This window comes from Aquarana catesbeiana, linkage group LG01 (assembly GCF_042186555.1).
Source record: "Aquarana catesbeiana isolate 2022-GZ linkage group LG01, ASM4218655v1, whole genome shotgun sequence".
Lineage (NCBI taxonomy): Eukaryota > Metazoa > Chordata > Amphibia > Anura > Ranidae > Aquarana > Aquarana catesbeiana.
In genome coordinates, this window is record NC_133324.1 from 350,698,099 (window position 1) to 350,715,010 (window position 16,912).

General features: G+C 39.4%; 1 protein-coding gene and 1 long non-coding RNA gene across 4 annotated transcripts in view; one reads left to right on the forward strand and one right to left on the reverse strand.

Annotated features, from left to right (window-relative positions):
- Positions 1-16,912, reverse strand: part of ZFHX2 (zinc finger homeobox 2) — a 101,506-nt gene that overhangs the window by 65,730 nt on the left and 18,864 nt on the right. The gene's annotated exons all lie outside the window — the stretch shown is intronic.
- Positions 1-16,912, forward strand: part of LOC141145733 (uncharacterized) — a 51,425-nt gene that overhangs the window by 31,772 nt on the left and 2,741 nt on the right. For 2 of the 3 annotated variants that reach the window (XR_012244625.1, XR_012244626.1), the window contains exon 2: positions 8,172-8,362. This is a non-coding gene — a long non-coding RNA (uncharacterized lncRNA). Of the gene's footprint in view, positions 1-5,480; positions 7,296-8,171; positions 8,363-16,912 lie in introns of those variants that run through there. The other variant, XR_012244624.1, reaches the window with a different exon arrangement.

The window sequence follows — 16,912 nt, forward strand, 5'->3', positions numbered from 1 at the left end:
AATTATTAACTAAAAGAGTTTCATTCTACAGCGTAGCAGAGGAGGGGGTTTAATATAGGGTGGGGGAGGATGGGGTGAAGCACTGGTGCAGGAATGGGGGTGAAACTGTTAAAGAAAGGAATAAAAAAAAAGCAAGATCTTTTCTATTGTAATCACCAGATCAAGCCGCCCCATTTCAAGACATGCGTGTATGTACCCAACAACATCAATAAATACCTCCGTAAGAGCTCAATATGGAGCTGTCCTCATTATCGATAATCACTGTAATTGTTTATACTCCTCTTCATAATCAGAACCCAAGCCAGGCTCAACTAGCCAATTTATGCAGCCATCACAAGCCAGCATAGTAATGAGCCTCCAATGTAGGGATAACCAACTAATGCAGCCATGCCCCAGAGAACATCCCATTTTATAACCAGAACAAACTGAATGGACTGTTTATAAGCCTACTTTTTTTCACTGCTGGTACTGCTTGGATACTTACATTTAATTTTCCACCTAGCTCATTTATGTCTAACCTATTTGCTCATAATTAGCAAACACCTTCTTTTACACATACCAGTTAAGTACGGTAATTTTATATTTCATCCTAGCCGTCTCTGCTGCATTAACCAACAGTTAATCATAACATTATCCCCTTTATTTTCATAATGTTGCACAAATGTATTTTATGTTACTTACCATGAAGCCTGCTCTAGGTGCAATGCACATATTTTTACAAGTGACTGCAGTAATACCGGCCTGTGACACACATAATATTAAAGCCAAACTCCAGGAAAACAGCCAAATACACAAATATGTATATGGAATTTGTTTTACCTGCCGATACATGTGTAATTCTATTCAGACATACATCCCTGCCTGACAACAAAGTCAGGTCCAGGACAACTGTGAATACTGCAGCTAAGAATTATAGCCTGGTCTAGGTCCACCTAGGCCTCTGATTGGACATTAAAATACAGAAGCACACTAATATGGTTATTTCTGAGCTCTCCCTTTTTGTAAACAAGTTCAGTGTTTGACACACAGCACCATTCAAAGAAACAGAGCACTGATTGGATCAGAATGCTGAACCTCCCCCTCCAAGTTTGAGTAGTGGGCTGAACAAAAAAACTAACATATTCCGCCATCCATGCAAACAAGGTGGATGGAGGAATCCCATTTGCCGGGACATTTTATTCTGACAGTTGGACACTGTGTTGTCAGAATGTGGCTGTGGCTACTGATCGACACTGATTGAAGTGCAGCTGATTCCTTCTGAACCATCCGAATATTGATCCCTATATGGCCAGCTTTAGATGAAATGAAAGTATATAAAGTAATGAAAGTATAAAGTATATAAAGTGTAGTTTTCAACTTTCAAGGTATATGGGACTCATCTGAAGCCCCTGGTGTCATCAAGGGGCCATACATAACATTCAGTATATGTAATGCTACCAAAGACTGTCAGAGACTGCACACATACTACTGGATTGCAGACATGCTACAGATCTAATTGGAGACTGGAGACAAGCTGTAGGCAACAATTAGAGATTGGAAACATGTTACATTAGATTGCTAGACATTATTGCTGTTACAGCCTCTAACACATCACTGATCCCACTACCACTACTGACGACTAGGGCCCAAAAGGTTAGCAAGCATTAAAGGGCCCTATGCAGTACTTAAGCTGCAGGATGAACATCAATGCTCTATGCATTTAGCATGCAATCAGCTGGTATTCTCTATTACTAAAGGTAATATCTTTGATGCGTAGTTTAGAATAAAGATGTCCTTTATGATACAGGGTCCCATCAAACATAGTTATGGCCCTGATAACTGGATTTCACTCTGTGTTTTTTTTACTTAAAGTTCTTTTCACTGGCTGCCCAGATGTTTAATTAAGACCAAAAGACAGCAATAGGTTAGTAATATTTAAAGATGAATTCCAGATATGGATATTTTATACATAGTTACATTGGCCTAGCTTGGACCAATATAACTATAACTAACTATATAAAGTGTATATATCACACATGGCTGATGGCCCTGGAGGCTTGAAACCACTGAAGTAAACACTGATACTCCAGTGATCCCCACTTGGTTCTGAATCCAGTGCCGAGTGGCTGGCCTAATCAGGCATTGTGAACGCAGGAGGTCGGCCACTCAGAGAATGCTCTGCATCCTCATAATGGATGCAAAGCATTCTCTGATTGGATGAGCTGGCGAGGCAGGGTGGTGACCTCATGCTCTCTACCTCGTCCATCTCATTCCAGCTTCCAAGGGCATCAGCCAGGTATGATATATACATAGTTACATTGGTGGTGTAAAAATATACCATACCTGTAATTCATCTTCAAGTACAGATGGGGAAAATGTGGATGATGTGTCCAATAGCAGTTTTTGTTTGTATGCTTTTTTTTTTGGTCAATGGTCCTTTTTTAATAAACATGATCAAATATGTGAACAACATCAAAGCAAACACAATTCTTTGTATGCAAAACTAACATCTATCTATCTATCTATCTATCTATCTATCTATCTATCTATCTATCTATCTATCTATCTATCTATCTCCATCTGAATGTGCACATACACAGGGCAATTACAATGCCAAGAAAACTGACTGTTTGAAATTGTAACCAGTCAGCTTTCTCTTGGGCAACAATGACTCCTGATGCCAGTCAATATGTGATTGGTAACGATCCAATAGCAAACAGACCAAATGGAAAATTCAACTGCCAAATATAATCAAGGTACAATTCAGAGAAGGTCACACGCAGTCAGAAACCAGCAAATCAGTAATTTTTTCAATTAATCAATAACCTTGTGTTTCTGCTGTATATGTCAATACCTAGCAAGGTACAAAGAAAAGGTATCATTGTGGGAAATGGTACTATTCACACCAAATGCGTACACATTTTAGTTAATTACTTTTTTACATGTTAAATACTTACATGCATGTTGCATTATCAATATAATATGTAACAACAACACATGTAAATCATAACATGAAGTCACAGGTCAGCATTACAAACACCATATCATTATAGATTATACACTCTGAGAACTATTTAGTAAAGAGTCTTTAGTAGTCCATACCAACCAATCAAAAATAACTTTTTGATCTTATTCTAATAACATGGATACTGATTGGTTGGTTACCCTTGTTGCTGTTTGAGCAAGTGCATTAAATGTCTGATTTATGGCCTCATCATTTTTTGAGCCGTGTGTTGGTATATTCAGTATTTTTTTTTCTTTTCTGAAGAGCTTACATGCTCACAATGTAAAAGTTCAATAATATAGAGGATGTATGATACAATGTATGGGTATATTCAGAAGGTGCAAGTCATTCTGAAATTAGAAACAGTTCCTTTTATGACGATGGAAGCAGTCCAATTAAAGTATGGCTAAAATGATGGCTAAAATGAACAAAAAGGGTGTTGGAACAATTTGCTTGTGTACAGAGGGCTTAACATTCACAACTGTGTCTTAGATGTTAAAGTACCATAACCTCGCCATGGCCTTCAAAAGCCCTCCTGTCAGTCTCAATCATCCTTGCTAATTATACAGATAAAAAATACCCCAACAAATTGGAGGAACTCACAATTTTCTCTCTTCATAAACTGTGTAAAAATATTACAAAGCTATCCTTAATCAATGCAGCATGTATCATTCCACTGCACTACAAACAATATACAGAGTTCTGATACCTTTAAAAGATAAGAAAGACCCAGGCAAGTAGTGGAGACACAACCAGACAAAACATAATGACAATCAATCAATACAAACATAACAAGCAAGTGCAGAGATAATGAACAAATACAGCTGTAGCAAGCCAACCTTCGGCTAACAAAACAATGGAAACACAAACCATTAATCCAATTATAAGCAGACAATGCAAACAAAGCCAGCCAATTCACTCTAACAAACGGGTAAAATGGCCCCAGCCAATATGACTTTCCCATTATAATAACTGATGCCACCCAATTTAAATACACATCACCAAAATAGTTATAAAGCAAAATATAACAAGTCCAAAAGAAAATATAAACAAATTATAATGTAGGTGATGTAAGAGTATATAATGACTTTCCTGCTAAAATGGCTATCTTTATATTTCATTTGTGTTTCTTTCATACTGCCTTGTATTGTGGAAAGTGGTATATTTAATGATTGAACACTGACAGTAATCATTTATGTTTAATATAGCAAAACAAGGGAGTTTAAAGATTCCCCCATCAAGTGTTGTGATACAACTAGACAAGTATTGGAATAAATCTTCCTACAGCACAAAATAAATAACAGCCGATTCTTACCAAAAAATCTGCCCTGTCGGCACCACCGGGCTTGAGAAAACTGTACTGAAAAAAATCAAAGGAGTCATATATATTAAATTGTTGGCCAAACAGTGACTGGAAACTGATAGGGTAATTAAGCAGCCTTGGGTGCTGTGGTTGCTTGAATACAATAGCCAGCAGCGCAGATTCCTCCATCCACTCTGTTTAATGTGTATGGAGGTATTTACTTATTTGCTCTCATTCTGTCCGTGTCTATGGCTAGCCTTACACTTTGCCCATGTGTAAGTGCAGAAAGGCCCAGAATTTTAAGCACTGTATGAAAAACTTAAGCTGGACATAGATGAAGATATAGCTGCTGGCAAATATCACATGAAAAATCAGACACGCTGGTTGCACCCAAGCTGATCGATCGATCAACTTGGATACAATCAGCCTGCCCATACATGGTTTCAATTTTGCTCAGTCCCTGTTTTTCGAACCGTCTATGGCTGGCTTTATATTAAAGCCTAGTACACATGGGCTGAGTTTCTATTGAATGGGTTTTTATTGAACAGCCGACATTTGGCCATGTGTATGGCAGCCGGTCCAACAGAAGCCGTCGTCTGTCGAAGACCCAGGACCGAAAATTATCTGCCGACTGGCTCCCAATCAGCGCTCTCAGCCAATGCCTGGAGTGTTCTGGCAGGGGGGTCCCCCAATAGCTCAGTAGGGGAGATTGCTGTACTAACATCAGATTGCTAGTACAGCAGCTCCGATATGAGCTGTCAGTTTTCTGTGGTGTGTAGCAGGCTTAAAGGAGCTTTTAGTGATCAGATCATTTTAGAGCAGTGGTTCTCAACTCCTGTCCTCGGGATCCACTTACAGGCCAGGTTTGCAAGATAACTTAAATACATCACAGATTATATCATTTGCTGCTCAGTGATTGCAGTATTCTAGTCTGCATCTCACTAAGGTAATACTTAAAATCTGGCCTGTTAGTGGGTCCTGAGGACAGGAGTTGAGAACCACTGTTTTAAAGCATATGACCTAAAATACCATGTGTAGGTAGCTCAAGAGCAATCATACAATGTTAGAGGTACTAGAATTCCCATCCACACTGTTTTGCTGTTAAGCATAACAGCCACTATGTGGATCTTCACTTCCTCCAGTCCTCCATTGTGACCTTTGTCCAGAATAAGAAATACAGGAGTTGAGACCTGTGAAGTAAGAGAACGAAAACTAATAGAAACAGACAGAAAGGCTAGGAGGCCTTAGGAAGGAAAAGGAAGACTGGCAGGTAATCGAACATTACAAAGGAAAAAGAGCACTAGTGAGTACTTGGGGAAAGGAGAGGAAGAATATGGGAGCTACAGAAATGTAATAATGAGGAAGTAAGGAAAGGGTATCTTGGAAAGAATACAATATTAAGTACATATAAAGACAGACACGTGAAAGTGAATGATCACTATCTGAAAGAGATAGCAGAAAGAGGGAGGACATGATCTCCAGTAAAAGAAAGAAATGCTAGAAATAAGGCGATATTTAAACGCACTGAAGGATCGACAAACAGAACACACAGAGCAAGGGGTAGTTGGACATACCATAAAGCATTGCAAATGAAAAATCTTACAGTGACATAAATATAGGAATAAAAGGAAGCAGTGAATAACAAATAGGAGGAGGATGTAGCATATGTAACAGCGGAGAGAGGACAGTGGATGCGCTGAAAGAGGTGATGCTGGGATAGAGACAGCACAAGGATATTCCAAGAGACAGCTAAAGAGGGAGGGTGAAGAAGGATGGAAAAATCAATACAATTACTTTCTAACGGTGTGTTAAGAGAGTGAGGTGTCGACACTCTGTCTGTGCACGAAAATATGAGCTCCCTATATATACTGGCAGAGTCTGGCAGCTATCAGCTGAGTCTTCTTCCCACTGCTGGAGTTCAGTATGTCTTAGAGCATTTCTTATGAAGTGTAACATATGCTCCTCATCACATTAAATCATGTGATTCATGCATATTGTGACTGAGGGTTTTAATCAGAGTGTGTGACATATGCTGCTAGGTGTGTGCAGCATGCTAATACATCTCTATGTGAGCACCGGAGCACATAGTGCCTAAACACGGCACTCAAATGGTTGAATGGTTGACTGTACCCCTATTACTGGAGAACAGATATGCCATTGACCATTTCCTTACCAGGGCGATAAAATGTCTTAAATAGCAAACCAAAATGTACTCTTCCCAGCCAATTACATTAGAACGCCATTCCTTTATTCTGCATACCGGCAGATATGCAGTTAAACGGTTCTACATTTAAAAAAAAAAAGACTTAAAAAAAAAAAAAAAAAAAAAAAAAGACGCAGTCAGAGCAGTGATTTACTTATACTATTGCGTGAAATGAGATGGAGGTGAGAGAAGTGCGCAGGCTAAGTCATATAAACCTGCTGCGAATATAACGCTCATTCCTGAGGTGAGAGACTGCGGCATATTAACAGTCAAAATGAATGAGCCCGTGTCAGCCTTTCGGTTTACTGTCTGCAAAAAAAAAGAAGAAGGGAGCTGGAGTGCCTTCTGTGGGTGTGTGCCTGAATGATAGTCATAAATACAACCTAGAGATAAACACAAGCATCAAAAGACTTGGTAATCAATAAAAATAGAGCTAATCAGAAAGGAAGATGTCAAGATTTCTTGCACGAATAAACATGGACGTGGGGAGTAGAAAGAGAATAGAAGCAGAAAGCCGGAGAGAGCGGAAGACAAAAGCAGTGACAGAATAAGCTGGAGATGGTTGGGGGCGGAGTTAAATGCAGAAGATAGCAAAGAGACAAAGAGAGCCGAGAAAAGATGAGAGGAATAAAGACGGAAGAGAGCTGCAAACAGCTTTATGACGCACAAATAACACTGCTGCGTGTGAGAGATTGATTAAGTATACCTGGGCAGAATGTCTAAATTCAGCAATACAATGAGATCCTTTAAGACAACATGGAGCGTACAAAATGCACGCTACGTATAATAAATGAATTCAGTGTCAGGTGAGCTCAACAAATGTGTGGATAATTCACTGCAGGCAAGCACCAGAAAGCCATTTGAATCTGCAAAATGGCTGAGCTGTGTCATAGCGGTGGTGGTGGAAAACAAGCTTTAGTGTATAAATGTTTTAGCGTGAAAATACAAAAATGAGCATAAAGGGCTGTGTGAGCAGCGGTAGTGAAATCATGTAGCGCGGGTGCATCTTTTACATTAAAAAATTGCTTTTTTCTACCCTAAATGTAAAATTATTCTATGACAATAACTTTCAACCCGCTCCAAGGCTGCCAAGCCTATACAAAGCTGTTTTCAGCATAGATATCGTTATATAAGGTCATTTTTTTTGTTTCTTTTTTTACAATAAGGCAGAATTTAGGTAAGTCGGATCATTATCTATGAACTACATTGTCCACATATGAGGACCACATCTGGTTGATCACTGTCTGAGTTGAATAACTAAACTGCAGAAAACACAGTTTACTAATTTGATATGTTATATGCAGTCATGCAGAAGATGGAATTTGTAAAGTACATGTAAATGCTAACCGAATGACATTTAGGGGTTGATTTACTAAAACTAGAGTATAAGAGTACAAAATCTGGCGTATCTCTGCATAGAAACCAATCAGCTTCCAGGTTTTTTTTTTTTTTTTTGTTAAAGCTTAATTGAACAAGCTGAAGTTTGGAGCTGATTGGCTACCATGCACAGCTGCTACAGACTATGCACTCACCAGTTTTAGTAAATCAATCCCTGTGTTTCTTATCGTAAATAATTCTATTTTTAAATAAAATACAGTTTTCTTCCATTTTCTTTGCTGCATCACAAGGGTGCTTCCTGTCTGCTTGCATGAACTTTAACAACTGTTATATGTCATTTTTAGGACAGGTTTCCTGATGGTGGCAACAACGAAACACACCTGTGCAATGAGCATCAACAGGGCCACTTGTAGTCGCCTTTGGGCGAACATATGACAAGGTGACAATGCAGAACGTCAATTGGAAGACAAGGTCAGAGTGTTGTCACCCTATAACAGGAAGTGCATGGAAAAAAAAATCATAGCAGGATGAAAAGGTATTATTTTGAAAGTTGCAAATTTAAAAATGACTTGTAAATACCTTAAAATATTAAAGGCTAACCTTTGTAATAAAATGTACCATGCAGTCAAGAGGCCCAAGTTGTTTTAAAAACACTGTGCAGCTTTCAAAATGCCATACTTGTATGCCAATGGTGGCTTCCCTGCAGCCTGGCTGAAAAACTGAGTTTAGCTCAGCCACTACAGCAACAGAGGTAAAGCGGGCGCACTGCACATGCACGGGTCTTGGAAGAGGAAGAACACTTATTTCTTTGATGCTGGGGGCATGCCCAACATACATTGCGTCCCAGATCGTAGGCAGGACAAGACTAGTCTCTTACAATGGGAATTTTTCTGCCAGGATGTGGGGAACTACCATTGACCTACAGGCATGGCATTTAAACTAAGCACCAATTCTGAAAGCAGCACACTGTTTTTAAAAACTACATGAAATTTTAGTGATTGGGTTTACATACTTTAAAGAGTAACTTCATCCCACTGTGTCCTCCTGTCTTAAATTTTTTTTTAAATCTTTTCTTACCTTTTATCTTGAAATAACATACTTACCCCGACAGCGAATCCATCACCAGTTATGGTCACAACGGTGTAAAGTAATTTTTCTGTGTGAGGGTCATCTTTAGGTACTGTGGTCTAAATGTCTAGATATTTAAAAATTAACTACCAACAATTTTGTCTTAGTTCCTGAACAACCTAGAGGGCATGCCACATCTGTGCTGGCCCCCAACCATTGATTTTCTCTCTTTTTTGCATTTTATTCTTTAAATTGCCCCACAAATATTGGGTGTTTGGTTTTTGTATATCAGGTTTTTTGTTTTTCACGTTACCCTTGGGTTATGTTGTTTTTTTTCAGTACTGTTATTTTCTGAATAAAAAAACGAATGGATATAGTCCACAGAAAAAAAACAATACTGGACACTACATAAACATAGAAGATCCATAGAAGATTTATGGAGGGGAAGATTTACTTTGTCACACAATGCTAGTGATTTTACCGTGCTGGTTCAATAATTGCAAAACAAATGAGATACAACCATTTAAAACCCCACGTTCTTTGGTTCTAAAGCTAGGCATACACTAGTAGAATTTAATTAGAGAATTAGACAAATAGAACGTTCAATAAACAAATCAAAGGTTCATTTTCAACAACTAAAAACTTTTCTCGAACAAATTTCTAGAGGTAAATGTGGTTTTCCTCCAGAAAAGCTTATTCATTCCAAAATCGACTATCATAAGCAAATAAAATGTTGACGGTTTTTCAAAACGATGTTCATTAAGTCATCAAATGTACTGATAAGAATTCTCATATGAATGCTTGTATGAACATTTATCTGGAAACTTAATAGTGTATGGCCAGCTTATGTAAAACAGGCCAGGTCATAGTTTTAACTGTGAAAGAAAAATTCAAAAAGATTGTTGTGTTGGCTCTGTATGTAATACCTATGTTAAATTTCTCTAAAACTTTATTGCGCTGTATATCCCTTTGCATATTTCACTTTAAAAGACCAGTTAAAGTAGAATTACAGCTTTTACATCTAACTAGCCTTAAAACATTCCCTTCCCTAACACCTGTGCTAAGTAAGCATGTATATACTTACAGGAGAGGAAAAGAGAGGTCAGAAAACGGCTAATAAAGCCTGCAGCGGTGATGTCACCCATAAGCTTCAATGGCCCATCCATTGTCGGCGCTTCCTCCTCTCCCCTGCAGCCGTGAATATATATATCTTTCTTGCACAGGTTAGTTAGCATAGGTGTTAGGAGGGGTAAAGGGACAGTTTTAAGGCTAGTTAGGTGTAAGCTGGAATTCCACTTTAATCCAAAGCAGCTAAAGTGAAACTCCGGCCAAAATATTTTCTTTGGCTTACAAATAGGGTGGAGAAAGGTTAGAACCTATTTTGGTTTATGATTGTTTTATATGATTGGTTTATACTGTCTGTGTACCTGTTTGATACACAACCAGATCACTAGATCAACAAGGAGATATCTCTACAAAGGCAATCAAACTGGAATAAAAAGATTTCAAGTAGTGTGTGTGTGTGTGGGGGGGGTTAGAACCTCTTTCAGTTTTTGATTACTCTTTCCCTTATCTTATTGATTTGCCCCACATCTTGTCCCGGTGACAATAATGTAATCTAGATAGCAAACAGGGATAGGAACTAGGGGTCTAGCCAATCTATCCAAAACTAAAATAATAAAATCATTTGGCCCGGTCAAACTTTTTACTTTGATTGAAAGACCTCCTAATTACAGTTACACAAAATTATGTTAATTTTCCTATTTCTCACAACAAAGTTAAGATCACAATAAGGCAGCTAAAGCTCAGTTTACTAAGTCCATGTCCAAATTAAACCCAGCACTGTCATTTTACCAGCAAAGCTTACTGGTGTATTTATTTGCTATGCACCTGTTATAGAACACTTTAGGCTAATTGAGGCTAAGGGCTCTTACATAAGGATGCCAAATGCTTGTACCCAGTACGCATACTGGAAGCCCTTAGAGAGTTCATTAGCTCCAGGTTCTTGAAAGCTGTGTTGCAGCCAAATGGTGCTATAAAGATAGAGGATAGAAAACTGTTGCTTTGTATTGCACTAAAAATGAGGTTAACTTTGGTGCTACTGCTAATGTTGACAGTGCAGTTCTTCTCTTCCATGGAGTCCCTCTTTCCTCTTTAGATCAGCATGTAGCACTTGGAAATACTCTAAAAGAAAAATTTGGCAGTGCTCTTCAATAGACAGGAAGTCAGATGTGTGCAAAAAAATATATCCCTTCCAGGGAAGAACCTTGTTATAAATAAAAATGTCTTTCAAGACCAATAAAAATTTACTAGTGAGGTATGGATGTACCGATAATTAAAGCTGAACGGAAAAGCTGTTTTATTTGCCGGAGGATTTGTATTTCTTTAAAACCAGTGCTGATATTTACACAGTCCTACAAGACAGCATGGTGAAGTTTATGACTTGAGTTATCTCTACTGCAGTTATGCATTACTACACGGTCACCTCCCTGCCCCCTAGTCTGTGACTGGACAGTGAAGGAACAGCAGCAGATTGATTTGGTCATCTTTTTTCTCTCTTTTCCTGTCAGCCTATTCCTTATCAGAAGATGTGCATGCAGGACACCGGATTGGCTCCTACTGCTTTCACTCCCTTTCCCAGTCACAGTAATGTTGGGGGTTACATGAGGCTAATAACAATTCAAATATAGGTACTTATACAACCTGAATTTAAAAGTTAATACAAAACTGCATAAATTGTTTTTTTAATATCTGCCTGGAGTTCAGATTTAACAACTTGTGGACCGCCCACTTTACAAACACTGCGGCAGAGTGGCCACTCCGTGCCAGATCCTGTACCTAGTACCTGGTCTGACATTTCCGGGTCTGGGGTGAGTGCACACGCTCCCGCTATGATCACACACAGTGGGAGCCCAGCGGAGGGTACCACAGATGCGATGTCCGCTGGCAGCCACCGATTACACAATACACAGGCAGAATTGCGATCTGCCTATGTAAACAAAGGCAGATTGCCATTCTGTCAGAAGAGAAGGTATTGATCTTGTGTTTCTGCAAAGCAGGAACACGGATCTTTGCCATCCCCTAGTCAAATCACCTCCCCCGCAGTGAGTAAGCACAATCTAGGCACACAGTTAACCCTTTGATCGCCCCTGATGTTAACCCCTTCCCAGCCAGACTCATTAGTACAGTGACAGTACTTTTTTTATTAGCACTGATCACTGTATTAGTGTCACTGGTCCCCAAAAAGTGTCAGTTAGGTGTCCGATTTGTCCGTCACACTATCGCAGTCCCGCTATAAGTTGTTGATCACCGCCACTACTAGTAAAAAATTTTTTTATAAAAATTAAATAAAAGTATCCCATAGTTTGTAGACGCTATAACTGTTGTGCAAACCAATCAATATACGCACTATATACTATCCCATAGTTTGTAGACGCTATAACTGTTGTGCAAACCAATCAATATAGGCTTTTGGGATTTTTTTTTTTTTTTTACCAAAAATATGTAGCAGAAAACATATATTGGCATAAACTGATGAAGAAATTAAATTTTTTACATTTTTTATTGGGTATGTTTTATAGCAGAAAGTAAAAAATATATTTTTTTTTTCAAAATTGTCGGTCTTTTTTTGTTTATAGCGCAAAAAATAAAAACTGCAGAGATGATCAGATACCACCAAAAAAGCTCTATTTGTGGGGAAAAAAAAGACAAAAATGTTATTTGGGTACAGTGTTGCATGACCGCGCAATTGTCAGTTAAGGTAACGCAGTGCCGTATCGCAAAACATGGTCTGGTCATGAGGGGGTTAAATCTTCCGAAGGTCAAGTGTAAACATTTTCAATATTTTTTTTTTTTACTTCCTTCTGAAAGTGCTGGTCCATTGGCTTTAATTCATTTTAGGTTACTAACCTGGAATAAGTATTTCCTAATCTGCATACTGTACTTGTTTATGATCAGTGAATCAAAGTGGATAGAATCCAGTGGCCCAGTAGAACAACCAAGCAACTAGCATTTTCAAAAGAAGGTGAGCAATGACAACCCCTGTTATTTGTTTCATGGTTGGTTTACTTCAGGGTATCCATAGACATAAGGAGATGACTCTGACAGTCATTTTCAGCCAACAGCTTATACCCATAGAATGACAAAAATTGTCCCAGTCGCTATTGTTCTCTCCAATAACTGGCAATGATCTCCCGGTCTCCACTTGATCCCTTTTCACTGATATAAACTACGGACAACCTTTGGTACAAGTTTATGTGTCATTCCGCAGACACCTTGCCCTAGTGACCTGACAATGCATGCAAAAACAACTGATATCTCAAGTCTATAGACAGAAATATAAGACATTGGGGGTTATTTACGAAATGGCAAATCCACTTTGCACTACAAGTGCACTTGGAAGTGCAGTCGCTGTAAATCTGAGGGGTAGATCTGAAATGAGGGGAAGCTCTGCTGATTTTATCATCCAATCATGTGCAAGCTAAAATACTGTTTTTTATTATCCTTGCATGTCCTCCTCAGATCTACAGCGAATGCATTTCCAAGTGCACTTGTAGTGCAAAGTGGATTTGCCTTTCGTAAATAACCCCCATTGTCTTTAATATTAAACATACACAAAGGTAACACATTAAAGACGGGTACGGTTTATAATGAAAAAGCATTGGTACACTAATTCTATTCTGCAACCCTGGAGCCTTGTTCCAATATAAATACTATATTGTTTGTGGGTTATCCAAGCTGTTTTCAGTAATTACCGTGCTACTGGAAAGGGCAGGACTCACCTGTCAGGATAATTACTTATACTCTTAAATGGTATTTATAAGTTATTCAATTCAAAGTATAGTATAGTGTAGGGGAGACTACAGTTTTTCGTTTTTCAATGTCTGGGTATAGTCTCTGCCTAGAAAACAATCTAATGAAAAAGCTGGAAGACATATTTGTATTACTTAGCAACTTGGATAAAATATTGGATCTTAACTAAAGGCAACTTTTTTAAAACTTTTGATAGAGGGATTAGAACTGGTGGGTCTTTACTGCTATTTGTGCATTCGTTAAGGAGATTCACCCTCTCTATTTGTCCTGTTTATGATTATCACTAAGAAAGAAAGCGAAAAAAAATCCCAATATTTACGTTGCCACCAGAACAGGAATAGAGGGGACATTTTCCAATGGGAACACTGGTTCTGGTGCCCCTGGTGACAACTAGGCATTCCTTCACTTTGGAAGGATTTCCTCTCACTTTCTGTTTTGGCTATGGGACATAAAGGGAAATCTCCCCAAAGGGAGAAAAAGCTGATAGGGGTTATAGCCCTTTCTTACCCTATACAAAATGTAAAAAAAAAATTGCCTTTAGTTCGACTTTAAGTCATGGCAAATGTTCACATGTAGTTCACATTTCATACAGTACACTTTTGTAGCCAGTAGGCTGTAAAGCAAAGTAGTCTTAGATGAAGTTGGAAATTTGCAGCTCATGCTGCACTGAACTCCATTCTGTTCCATACACCATACATTGTTCTCAGCCTATGATAGTGGAACTCAACTCAGTTTACTCATTTTCGATGTACAGTATCTCACAAAAAGTGAGTGCACCCCCTCACATTTTTTGCAAATATTTTATTATATCTTTTCATGTGACAACACTGAAGAAATGACACTTTGCTACAATGTAAAGTAGTGAGTGTACAGCTTGTATAACAGTGTAAATTTGCTGTCCTCTCAAAATAACTCAACACACAGCGATTAATGCCTAAACCGCTGGCAACAAAAGTGAGTACACCCCTAAGTGAAAATGTCCAAATTGGGCCCAATTAGCCATTTTCCCTCCCCGGTGTCATGTGACTTGGAATGCCCTGTACACACGGTCGGATTTTCCAACGGAAAATGTGTGCTAGGACCTTGTTGTCGGAAATTCTGATTGTGTGTGCGCTCCATCACACATTTTCCATTGGAATTTCCGACACACAAAGTTTGAGAGCTTGCTATAAAATTTTCCGAGAACAAAATCCGTTGTCGGAAATTCCGATCGTGTATACACAAATCCGACGCACAAAGTGCCACGCATGCTCAGAATAAATTAAGAGACGAAAGCTATTGGCTACTGCCCCGTTTGTAGTCCCGACGTACGTGTTTTACATCACCGCGTTCAGAACGATCGGATTTTCCGACAACTTTGTGTGACCGTGTGTATGCAAAGCAAGTTTGAGCCAACATCCGTCGGAAAAAATCCATGGATTTTGTTGTCGGAATGTCCGATCAATGTCCGACCGTGTGTACAGGGCATTAGTGTTGCAAGGTCTCAGGTGTGAATGGGGAGCAGGTGTGTTAAATTCGGTGTTATCGCTCTCACTCTCTCAAATTGGTCACTGGAAGTTCAACATGGCACCTCATGGCAAAGAACTCTCTGAGGATCTGAAAAAAAGAATTGTCGCTCTACATAAAGATGGCCTAGGCCAGTGATGGTGAACCTTGGCACCCCAGATGTTTTGGAACTACATTTCCCATGATGTTAAACTACACTGCAGAGTGCATGAGCATCATGGTAAATGTAGTTCCAAAACATCTGGGGTGCCAAGGTTCGTCATCACTGGCCTAGGCTATAAGAAGATTGCCAAGACCCTGAAACTGAGCTGCAGCACGGTGGCCAAGAATATACAGCGGTTTAACAGGACAGGTTCCACTCAGAACAGGCCTTGCCATGGTCGGCCAAAGAGGTTGAGTGCACGTGCTCAGCGTCATATCCAGAGGTTGTCGTTGGGAAATAGATGTATGAGTGCTGCCAGCATTGTTGCAGAGGTTGAAGGGGTGGGGGTTCAGCCTGTCAGTGCTCAGGCCATACGCCACACACTGCATCAAATTGGTCTGCATGGCTGTCGTCCCAAAAGGAAGCCTCTTCTAAAGATGATGCACAAGAAAGCCCACAAACAGTTTGCTGCAGACAAGCAGACTAAGGACATGGATTACTGAAACCATGTCCTGTGGTCTGATGATATCAAGATAAACTTATTTGGTTCAGATGGTGTCCAGCGTGTGTGGCGGCATCCAGGTGAGGAGTATAAAGACAAGTGTGTCTTGCCTACAGTCAAGCATGGTGGTGGGAGTGTCATGGTCTGGAGCTACATGAGTACTGTCGGCACTGGGGCTACAGGTCATTGAGGGAACCATGAATGCCAACATGTACTGTGACATACTGAAGCAGAGCATGATCCCCTCCCTTCAGAGACTGGGCCGCAGGGCAGTATTCCAACATGATAACGACCCCAAACATACCTCCAAGATGACCACTGTCTTGATAAAGAAGCTGAGGGTAAAGGTGATGGACTGGCCAAGCATGTCTCCAGACCTAAACCCTATTGAGCATCTGTGGGGCATCCTCAAAGGGAAAGTGGAGAAGCACAAGATCTATAACATCCACCAGCTCTGTGATGTTGTCATGGAGGCGTGGAAAAGGACTCCAGTGCCAACCTGTGAAGCTCTGGTGAACTCCATGCCCAAGAGGGTTAGGACTGGAAAATAATGGTGGCCACACAAAATATTGACTAATTGGGCCCAATTTGGACATTTTCACTCAGGGGTGTACTGACTTTTGTTGCCAGCAGTTTAGACATTAATGGCTGTGTGTTGAGTTATTTTGAGGGGACAGCAAATGTACACTGTTATACAAGCTGTACACTCAATACTTTACATTGTAGCAAAGTGTCATTTCTTCAGTGTTGTCACATGAAAAGATATAATAAAATATTTACAAAAATGTGAGGGGTGTACTCGCTTTTGTGACATACTGTATATATTACATTATATTTTTGGTTGCTGGCATTGGGTTTAGGGTTATTATAGTCACATAGTTTGGGCTTAGTTACACAATATTAGGTAAGGGTTTTGGTAATTAATAGGTTTATGGTTATGGTCAGTGTAACTCATGAGTTACTTTATATGAGCATTAGGTGTATGGTTAGTATAGTTATTACATTTAGGATTTGGGTTGCTCAGTATCAGCATTATGGATTTTAGTAGTTATTCA